The 11,207-nt window shown below is 47.3% G+C and overlaps 3 non-coding genes across 3 annotated transcripts; 1 reads left to right on the top strand and 2 right to left on the bottom strand.

The window, feature by feature from the left end:
* Positions 1–6,190: 6,190 nt before the first annotated feature.
* Positions 6,191–6,262, bottom strand: TRNAE-UUC. The gene has a single exon. It is a non-coding gene; the product is annotated as a tRNA-Glu (tRNA).
* A 1,808-nt stretch (positions 6,263–8,070) lies between these two features.
* On the bottom strand, positions 8,071–8,142 carry TRNAH-GUG. The gene has a single exon. It is a non-coding gene; the product is annotated as a tRNA-His (tRNA).
* A 485-nt stretch (positions 8,143–8,627) lies between these two features.
* Positions 8,628–8,701, top strand: TRNAN-GUU. Its single transcript has one exon. It is a non-coding gene; the product is annotated as a tRNA-Asn (tRNA).
* The last annotated feature ends 2,506 nt before the right edge of the window (positions 8,702–11,207 follow it).

Consider the following 11,207-nt stretch of genomic DNA (forward strand, 5'->3'; position numbering starts at 1 on the left):
GCGTGACTGCGTTAGACCCTCCCGGTGATTAATTTTCATCCGAAAATCTTTGGAGGATTCACCTACCTAACAGTAGCTTGAAATCGAAGATTAGTGACAATGGGGGAGTTCCCCCCCTTTCCGTTTTAAAAATAAACTTGATTTAGGGGCGCCTGGGTGGCTCAGTCGGTTAAAGCCTCTGCCCTCTGCTCAGGTCATGATCCCGGGGTCCTGGAATGGAGCTCTGGGCTGGGCTCCCTGCTCAGCGGGGAGTCTGCTTCTCCCCTTCCTTCTGCCCCTTCCCTCAGCTCATGCTCGCACGCTCTCTCTCTCTCTCTCTCTCTCTCATAAATAGATAAAATCTTTAAATTTTTTTAAAAATACACGTGATTTATTCCATTTCAAGAGTTTTGTCATTCCGAGACTGTCTTTCTACTTTTGAGTATAGAACCGTGAGGATACTGTGTTGGAAACACACAAGTTGTTTTGGTCATTAACTTATTTTTAAACTCTTGGAAATCTGAAAAATTTTAAAAAAAATTTTTTTGGAAATCTGAAATTTTAATGAATAAATTCTGAACTGTGATATACATTTTTCTCTGTAAACAGGAATCAGGATTTAGACCGTGGGGTTCGGGGGAGGGAGGAGGAGTTCTGATTTATGTCAAGGAAATGATGGATTACTCACTGGATGGACTAAAGGCGTTAAGGACCGTAACATCCCCCAAATTTCCCCTTTACTGTTTGCTGGGGGGGGGGGGGAATTTGTCTTTGCCTCCCCTCCTTACCTAACTCTCCTGGCCTGTGAGAAGCTTGCTCCATGTTCAGGTGGTCTCCCCTTCCTCCCCCTCTTGCTTCTCCATCTTCAGTGAGGAAGCTGGAGGAAAGTTGCCAGGGAGGGAGGAGACACACAAGGACAGGACTGCAATTTCTTGGAGAGTTTAGAGGAGAGGAGGAAAAAGGAGCTGTGGGTTGTGAAATAAGCAATGAGAAAGCAAAGGAGATCTGAATGGTTAGGGCTCCCGCCTACAGCCTTTTCAGAGTATTCAAATAACAGGACTAAAGGAATTTAGCCTTTACAGGTATTTTCTTTTTCTTTCTGTCTTTCTTTCTTTCTCTCTCTCTTTCTTCTTTTTAAAAATAAAGATCTTATTTGACAGAGAGAGAGAGAGAGAGCACAAGCAGGGGGAGCGACAGAAGCAAGCTCACCGAGGAGCAGGGAGCCTGTCCCGGGGCTCGATCCCAGAACCCAGGGATCATGACCCTAGTGGGAAGGCCAACTGACTGAGCCATCCAGGCACCCCTACAGGTATTTTCAATTAGGGTTGGTTCTTGGAGAATACTCTTTGAGCTCACATCAACCCAAAACTCAACTTCATGGGCCTGGTCTGCATGGGGTTGTCCTTGGAGGGATGTACTAAAGAGTAATGTCCACACCTTTCTCTTGAAACAAAATCTTGGAATCTCAACAACATTCTCTCTGTCTGTCACAGAATCATTGGGGTGCGGGGGTTGGGGGGTTTGAAAAATTGTAACATACATAAGGTAAAATGCACAGAACCTGTATGCATCATATAACAAATGATTATTATGCACACACTTGTGTAACCTACACACAGATGAAGAAGTAAAATGGTATTAGCCCTAAATCAGTCACTCCCATGCTTTGCCGGGTCATAAGCTTCTACCTCATCCCTTACTCCCATTTAATTATTAGTGGTGCTGTTGTTATTTTGCCTATCTCTAATGTTCTCTCATTAGGGTTCCATTTTGAAAGCCCTTCTTGGTAATGAATTTGAGCACCATTGCATGTTGGTTAGCCACTTGAATTTTCTCCTATGTTTCTTCCCCCAACCTTGGTGATTTTCCTATAGGTCTTTTTCTTCTTGTTTTGCAAGAACTCATTAACTATCTTCGGTACCAGTTGATTATGCTGACTGCAAATACATGCGCCCAAATTGTGCCTTGACTTTTTACCCTTGATTCTGTGCTGCGATGAACAGAGATTCTTGAAGTAGTTGACTTAGTCAGCCTCTTCATTAAGAATTAGTCTTTTTGTCTTATTTTTTAAATCCTTAGTTTTTAAATCCTTGAGATCATGGGAATACCCCGCTACATTTGCGGTTTCGTTTCATATTTTGGTGCCTAATCCACATGGAAGTGATTTTGGTTATGGTGGAGGTAGGGATCATATTTCATCCCTCCCCTGCCCGCCCCCCCACCCCGGTACATGGGATTGAATTCTTATATGTTATAATCATTGAACATTTATAATGTTTTGAATACCTTCGGTTTTTGAATCTTTAATTTAACCCACTTTCTCTATTTGTGTATATACCAAAGAAACTCGGTTCTCTTAATACTTCCAGTAATTTACTTCATATATATAAATACTTATAGTATTCTTTTTTTCATTTTCACTTCTCATACTTTTTCTTGCCTTTTCTCACTGGCTAAGATCTCCATCACGGTGGTGAAGAGACTTGGTCGCGGTGGGCCTCTTTGTCTGCTTCTTGATGGTTCCTAATTGGTTAGGGTAGGGGGAAAAGTCAGTATTTTATCATCAACCATGACATGTGCTGAAGGGTTTTTTTGGTTTGTTTTTGGTTTGGGAGCTACCTTTTAACAGATTAGGGCTGTTCTCTTCTCTTCCTGTTATGCTAAGAGGTTTTGAAAAATCATAAACTGACAATGAATTTTTTCAAACACCTTTTCTGTGCTTTAGTGATTCTGATTTTCCTCCTGTAAGTTGTTGATGTGATGAATTCATTTTTTTCTAACGATAATCAACTGTTTCCCCAGTGTAAGACCAATTTTGTCATGACATATTTTTTAATATATATTTTGATTCAGTCTTTTAAAGAATTTTTGCAGCTATGTATCCTCAGCAATAAGTGAGGCCTGCAATTTCTGTTTTTCACATTGACTTTTTGGGGGTTTTGGTTTCCACCCAAACTCATAAACATAAGTTGGGGGATTCTGCCATCTTCTGATACTTCTAGAATTTCTTTTTTTTTTTTTTTTGGAGTCATTTCTTCTAATGAACTTTCTTGCTCCTTGAGCTTTCTTTGCAGGAAGACTTCTGAATTCTAATTTTTTAAAAAAGTTTAATGCTTGTAGGACTAGTCCTCCTCCCCACCCCTGCCCAAATCATTATTGCAATATACCTACATTTCCTCTAAAACTTTTAACTGGTTGGCATATGCGTGTTTATGATATTCATGTATTGTTTCCTTATGTCTACCTGTTCAGTAGCAGTGACTTCCTTCTTCCCAGTTTTATCAGAGCAGTCTTTTCAAGGATGCAACCATTGACTTTTCTCTTTTGTATATTTATTTCTGATTTTCTTTCTTATTTACATTAATTAATTTTAATTTTTTTAAAGATTATTTATTTACTTATTTATTTATTTGACAGAGAGAGACACAGCAAGAGAGGGAACACAAGCAGGGGGAGTGGGAGAGGGAGAAGCAGGCCTCCTGCTGAGCAGGGAGCCCGATGTGGGGCTTGATCCCAGGACCCTGGGATCATGACCTGAGCCGAAGGCAGACGCCCAACGACCGAGCCACCCAGGCACCCCTCTTTCTTAATTTTTAAAATTGCATTTCTAATTTTCAAATTCCTGCTTTTATATTTAATTTCTGGTCCTATCTGCTTTTGTTGTTCTTGTTATTTGGGGGGTAACTCTTTGTGATGGAGGGTTAGCTCGTTAGCGATCAGCCCTAATTGTCATGATTTACATTTAAAGCTGTGTTTTGTCCTCTGAAGACTGGTTTCAGCAGCACACCTTGTGCCATAGCTGCAGTCTTTTCAGTTTTGTTTGATTCAGAATTATTTCCTAATTTCCGTCTTCATGTCTGCTCTGATACCAGGACTGACGGAAACATCTCTAGAATTCCAGATACCTGAGCTTTCCTTCTTATGTCTTGTAACTGAATTCTAGATGCTAGTGGAGTCTCTGGAAATGTTATTGGAGGGTACCTCTACAGCCCTAGGATGAGCCTGTTCTCCTTTTGAATATGTTCTCCTCTGGCAGGCTCTTGGGACATACCACACCAAGTTGAGGGCCTAAGGTCTCCCAGACTACCCAGGCTATGTGTAACTCAAGGCTAAATCCAATAGAGGTCAAGCGCCCGTGGCCACAATTTCCTCAGGGGCTTTTTATTTACTTTATTTTTCAAGATCTTATTTTCAAGTAATCTCTACATCCAACGTGGAGCTGGCACTTGCAACCCCGAGGATCAAGAGTCCCAGGCTAAACGGAGTCAGCCAGCCAGGCGCCTGCTTGCTTGTGTGCTTGCTTACTCAATGTATTTATTCCCATGGGCGTTTTAAACTTTCCTTTTCTTTATAATGTTTGTAGTACCAAGGCCGCCTTGTCCAAAGAGCCCTGGGACTTGAAGGGGCAGGACTAGATGGGACTGAAAATGTCCATTTCTGTGTTCCTAGCCCTCAAGGTCCTGGAACAGAAAACAAAATAAGCTATCCTGGCAATCCACCTAGGAGCGGAAGGAGCTTTGATGCCTCTGTTTTTACTTTTTGCATGGGCACCTGCGAATGTTAGTGCCAAGCCTGCCATCTACCTTTAAGCCCTCTCTCTTTTTTTTTTAAGGTACCGATCAAGCTTAAGGAAAAACAAATCAAAGAACACCAAAAAACAAAACAAAACAAAACACCAAAAAACCCCCCAAAACAAAACAAAACCAAACCAAAAACCATCTTGTAATCGGAAATGAAATAGATTTGTATTCTCTTACTTTGAAAACTCTACCTTTATCATTCATTACCCAGATGGCAGGGATGAATTTAAAATTCCTGGACTTCTTGGAGTGAATCACCAGAGAAGCTTCCGGGGCCGTTTGCTGGAACCCGGTGGCGTTCTGTACCTCCAACACGTCATCCATGCTTCTCAACACGGAACGTCTCTTAAAAAGCAGCCTCTTGATGCCACACTGTGCCAAAGCCCCGGGTCTGAGTATGAACAAAAGGGGAAAAGGCAATTTTGGTGCCCCCATTGACAACCCCAGGAGGAAAGACCCATATGCGGCCTAAAAACGACCACAGGGTCAAGCGCACTCAGGATGTAACGGACGAAACTCGTTGTGAAAAACCACCATCAAAACTACAGTCTCCCTACCTACCAAGGTTTCCCCCCTACCCACCTCGGCAGCCTTCCTTCCCTCCCTGGTACGCTCAGGGTCACCACCTTCCCCTCCACCCAACCCTCGCCATTCTTCCAAACCGCTCCCGAAAGGAGTTCAAGCGACCCCCTTCCGCCCCCGCCCCCCCCCCCCCCAACACACACCCGCCTCCCGAGAACCCACGAGTTCGCCGCTCGGACCGTCCGCCTTTCAGCAGCGGCTCCGCACCCACCGCCCCGCAGCCCCTGCAGCCTCGCTCCGCGGCACCTCTCCCGGCCCTCGCTCGCTCTCTTCGCGCCTCACAGAAGACGTCGCGTTTACCCCAACAGGTCTTCGGAGCCAGTGTCGAAGGGAAAAAAGAAAATGTGCCCAGTGCCTGGTAGAGTCTACAGGGTTTAAATGCAACAGCCCGGGGAGAAACGGTGGGATTTGACTGTGGGATCATCGTTTTGGTATCCTGGTGTTTGTTGATTTTTACCCCTACCTTCGGCTTGCGGAAGCTATACCAGTTTTCCATTTAGGGCACGCCTCCCTTGCTGCCTCTGTTGGGTCAGTTAGCGTCACCTCCCTACACCGCTTAATCCGCGAGTGGGACAGCCTTCGAGGAGGACCCGCTCCCGTCCCGGCGCTCCCCTTTGCTCTCAACCCTCCTCGCGGGTATCGGTCCAGGCGTGGCTTCCGAACGCGTAGTAAGCCTTTTCTGCGCGAACTGAGCTGAGAAGCTGGGCCCACCGGCCGGTGTCTGGCGTACACGCGAACAGCGCGCCGTGGCTTGGCCTGCAGAGCTGGGTTTTTCGGGGGCTCAGCCTGCTCTGCGCCCCTGGGGCGGCCCCACAGGGTTTTGAACCTCTGCCGCGTAGCGTAAACACGAGCCAGCTGCTTAGAAGCTCTGAAGTCGCCTCTGCGGGCGGCGGACCTGGAGGCCAGCAAGCCAAGTGCGTGCGCCCTGAAAAGCGGCCCGCCGTCCCCACCCCCCGGCGCGGGAGATGAACAGTCCGAGCGGTGCGGGGCGCACACCGCACGCCACACCTCCGGGTTTTAGGAAAGGAAGATTCCCGCGCAAAAGGCAATTCCCTGACCGGGAATCGAACCCGGGCCGCGGCGGTGAAAGCGCCGAATCCTAGCCACTAGACCACCAGGGAGCCGGCGAAAGGCTCGTCTTCTGCGGCCTTCCCACGGGAGTGACATTTTCCCCTGAGCTGTGGGAGGCGTTGGGCCTTCGGGAGGTCACCTGTCCTCCCAAGGACCGCTTTCATAAGGACGTTCCCTCCCCGCTCCCTCCAAAACAAGAGTCCGCACCAGACGCTCCGAGGGCCGCCAGGTCCGCAAGTCCCGGAGCGAGTCGGCCCGGCCCGGCCCCGCCGCCCCTCAGAGCTGCCCTGGAGACGCGCCTTCCCGAGGCGGCCGCGTGAGGACACGACGTCGCCGCGAGGGCGCGGGAGGGGAGGCGCCCGGCGTCAGACCCCGGGGTCCCCAACATCACCCAGTAGACTCCGGGCGGGACGGAGACCGCTTTCAAGGAAGGCTCGGCGGCCCCGAGGATTCCGGATCTCTGCCCCCACACCCCCCACCTGCTGCCCCCACACCTTATTACGCTACCGGACCTGAAGACTCACTCTAAGTCCCTATAGACGGTGCAGTGTGCCGGTGGCATCAGGAGACACAGATAAATGGACTCAGCTGAAACACTTGAAACTGACCCCAGCTGACCTGGTGAATTCATTTTCAACAGAAACGGTTCAACGGGGAAAGGAAATAGGTTCAATATCGGGGGCGGGAAACAGCGTTACTTCTACCTCACACTACGCATAGAAATTAATTGCAGGTGCCTCGTAAAACATAAAGGCTAAAGGCAAAAGCAGTTTTTGAGGATACTTCGTGACTTGGTGGTAGGCAGAGATGTACTAAACAAGACCCAGGAAAAAATATGTATATGAAAAATAGACATGACAAGTTAGACTTCATCAACATTAACCACATCTTCTCATCCAAAGACGCCCCCAAGACAGTGAAAACAGCAAGCCACAGACAGGGAGAACATGTTCACAAAACCTATCTGACAAAACAAGCAAGCAAGCAAGCAAACCCCCAAACCTGTAACTATAAGGTGCAATGAGCTCCTTCAAACTGACAATTAAAAAAAAAAAAAAAAATTCAGACAACTCAAGTGTTTTTAGATGGTGAAAAGACATGAACAGATCCTTCGGAAAAGAAGATACCCGAGGCCTAGAGAGCACCTAAAAGAGGGCTCAATATTTTTAGCCGCCAGAGAAATGGATGTTAAAATCACATGGAGAGAGCACTACTCCCAGCAGCAGGACTCAAATGATAAGGATAGGAAACACCCAGTCTTGGCAAAGGTGTGGAAGGAGCACAACTCTCAGTGGCATCCCGATGACTACCATCTGGCGGGAAGTGGCTGCCGACAGGCCTTTTCCAATCCTTGAGGGTATGCCCCGAGTACTAGAGAGGGTGCTGTGATGACGACAAGGAGGACAACAGCCAAGGACTGAAAAAGTCCCCTGAAGCAGAGATTCCCAGGAGCCAAGGTTCGAGGCGCTCAGCGGGTCTATGGAGGGGCTGTCACTTACCCGATGGTCTTTGAGGATCCTTAAGGTTTTTTTGGGGAACACAGAGACGCCGTTTCCCAGCAACGCCGGCCCACGAGGCTCCTCGCTGGACAGCTGGGGACTCAAGGACTTGTCCTGGTTGGGAGCCGCGCTGAAGAGAAGCCATTTCGTTCAGGTGACTTGCGCTCAGAGTCAGAGCGGAGGAGGTCCCCGGGTTAAGGCCGAGTGGAGTTTTCCTTTCTTTCGGGTGAACGAAGACGACCTCCCGGCGCCCAGCGGCCAGCGGCAAGCAGGGCTCTCTGGCCCCCAGGTAAGGGGCGCAGCCGCGGCGGGCTTAAACCCGAAGCAAAAGGGGAGGGGCAGCGAGCGCCCGGGAGCACTGCCGTGACTCGGATTCGAACCGAGGTTGCTGCGGCCACAACGCAGAGTACTAACCACTATACGATCACGGCGCGCCACCCTCCCGGCGGCAAGCCTGGCCGTCGCTCTAGGACTCTTGACGCAATGTCGTTCCAGTTACTGCGCTGTTTTCTTTTCGGACAAACCGCAGGTACGGGCGCTGTGCTCTCTTCCCCGCCGGCTCTTCGCATTTTCCTTCCCTTCCCCTCAACTCTCCTACGCGATAAGGACAAAACAACCACAAAAACCATCCCCCGCTTTCCCTTGCCGCCTCTTGGCGTTTGCCCCCTTTTGACCGCCCGCACCTCCCCCGCTCTCCAGCTTCCCCCACACGGACCGCGGCCGAGTGGAGCGAGCGGAGGGCCAGCGGCGCCGAAGGGCGGGTGCCGGCGGACCAAACGCGAAGAACGGTCCCGGGAAGCCACCGGCCTTCAGCTCCCCTCGGGCCCCAGTCGCCTCAGACAGGAGGCAGGTGGCTCCCCCTGGCGTTGAGCGCGTGCTTGCTCTCTACTGGGGTGTGGGCGGGGGCTCCCCGAAGGTCTCTGTGGCGCAATCGGTTAGCGCGTTCGGCTGTTAACCGAAAGGTTGGTGGTTCGAGCCCACCCAGGGACGAGGTGGTTCTTTTTAGAAGGGACAAGACAGAGTGTCGTTTGGCACGTGCACAACAGGAGGACCGAAGCCAAGATCAGAAGGCCACCAGGGCTTCTGGAGGGGGAGAGCTCTGGAGGAAAGCAGGTCGCCGGGAATCCGGAAGTCCTCGAATGCCTTTTAACAGTGCAGTTTCTGCCACCGTGCGTTTGTGCCAGGATTTATTTAACCCTTTCCTTATACTCTTTACATTCGGTTGATTCTAGAGTTCTATGGTTACAAATACTGCTGTCGTCATCGTTCTCGTACTTGACTAGTATTTCTACAGGATAGAGTCCTGGAAGAGCAATTGCTCTAACACAGTGTTCCCATGGTTTTTATATGATCCGCTTCTGTCCCTTGTTGGCTTATTAGCTATAACTCTTTCTTTTGTTATTTCAGCCACTGCTTTAGGCTTCAGAGCCGCATACACCTGTAACTTACCAGCCTCCCTCCAAGGGATCTCCTACCTCTTCACGTTTCTCCCCTGCCCGCCTTTATGCTGTAGCTCTCGTGCGTTTTACTTTACTTTGCGTGTTAGAAACCCCCAAACCCATCCTTATTACTTTGGTTTCATCTGCCTCGTGTTTTTAAAGAGATTGAAATAATAAGAAAAAAATCTCATCTATCTTCCCATGCGGTTACCATTCTGTTGTCCTTCATCCCTTTGGCTACACGCAGATTCCCATCTGGTATGGTTGTCCTTCTTCCCGGAGGACTCCTTTAACGTTTCTTGTAGTGTGGGTCTGCTGGTGATGTAGTCTTTCAACACTTCGATGTCTGTCAATGTCACTCACCTTCATTTTTGAAAAAAGCCTCTTTTGGAGGGGACATCCTCCTTGACTTTGAGGTTGCTCCAGTGCCTTCCCACACTCCTTCCCACCAGAAAACTGTAGGTACCATGCCTTTTTCCTCTGGCCGCTTTGAAGATTTTGTTTTCTTTTTCCATGGATTTGAGCAATATAATTAGGATGTGACTAGATACGGTTTTCTTCATGTGTCTTGTGCTCATTCGTTGTGTTCATTTGGCTCCTTGGATTGGTGGGTTTATAATTTTTATTATGACTGGAAATTCTTCTGTCGTTGTTTCCTCAAAAATTGCTTCTTTCCCCCCAGTCTTTTCAGGGACTCCAGTCATTCCTGTTTTTTCTTTTTTCCCCAATCGCTCATATCTTTTAAAGTTGCCCTATCATTCACTGATAGCCCTTTCCTTGCTGGAGCAGACGTCGCATGTGTTTTTTACACTCACCGATATCTCCTAAAGGTTCACTCCTCTTAACCTGTTCCAGCAGCCACTCTAGCTAATGCCTAAAAATGGGCAGCAGCACTATATTAAAGGTGTTTTATGATTTCTCTCCTAATTAGAAATGCTCTAGGCTAAGATGATAGATACATTAATTAACTCAATTTAGTATCATTGGGAGAACTTAAAGATCACAATAGATCTTAAAATTGCAAATGCCCCTGACACATAATGGAGAAATGCATGCTGGGATCATATATGATACCTAAAAAGGTTTACCCCCCAGAACTGTAAGAATAATTGAGTCACTATGATTTCCAGAATTGTGAGACTTAATCTCCATTAAAAATATCATATGATGTATTTATCTTACTGAAACACATAATTTCATATTGTATAAACTCTTAAATAGTATTGGATTAAACTGTGTTTGTTGGACCAGTAAAACCAGTATAGGAGATTTAGGCAGCTAAGGGTCACTGGGATTTTGAAGAGAAAATGAACCCAAGACTTGTATAAACTGGAATACTATCTACCAATATTTTCTACAGTATTCGAAAATCTAGAAGACAACATAGAGCAGTTTTTAGATCAAAATTATTAAACCAGTCTGATGCACACAAGGAGTCCTCTTTAGAAATACGACATGATATAAACATCTTCTATGCCATTATATATAAATTATTTAAATCCTTTAAAGTGTTTTAAAAGTACTCAAGACTCCACTTGATTTTTTTTTTCTTGTACCTGGCACCGACACCACTAACCGATCTACAGCTAAACTGTTTTTGTTTTTTGTTTTTGTTCTTTTCCCTGAGTTACAGATTCAGCAAGAAAGGAAGTGGGATGGGTGCCTGGCTGCCTCAGTTGGTAAAGCATGCATCTCTTGATCTCTGGATTGTGAGTTCCAGCTGACACACCTTGGGTGTAGTGATTACTTAAAAATAACATGAAAAGAAAATAAGAAAGAAAAAAAGGAGAGAGATAAAGAAAGAGGGGAAGGAAGGCAGGAAGGGAAGGAGGGAGGGAGGAAGGAAGGGAGGAAGGAAAAAGGAAAAAAGAAAAGAAGGAAGAAGGGAGAAGGGAGAAAACCCCATCAATGGCATCAATAGCATCCTTGGACCCCCACTGGGGTCCTGGAAATAGAAGGTCAGGCACTTCCTCACTTTGGGGAGAGGCACAACTGAATACAAACTTCAAATTGCCTGTGTCGGCTTGGACTCAGACTGGAGCCAGGACCAGCTCAAG

Source organism: Mirounga leonina, unplaced genomic scaffold (genome assembly GCF_011800145.1).
Source record: "Mirounga leonina isolate KUSES-001 unplaced genomic scaffold, KU_Mleo_1.0 Mir_111625, whole genome shotgun sequence".
In the NCBI taxonomy this organism is placed as follows: domain Eukaryota; kingdom Metazoa; phylum Chordata; class Mammalia; order Carnivora; family Phocidae; genus Mirounga; species Mirounga leonina.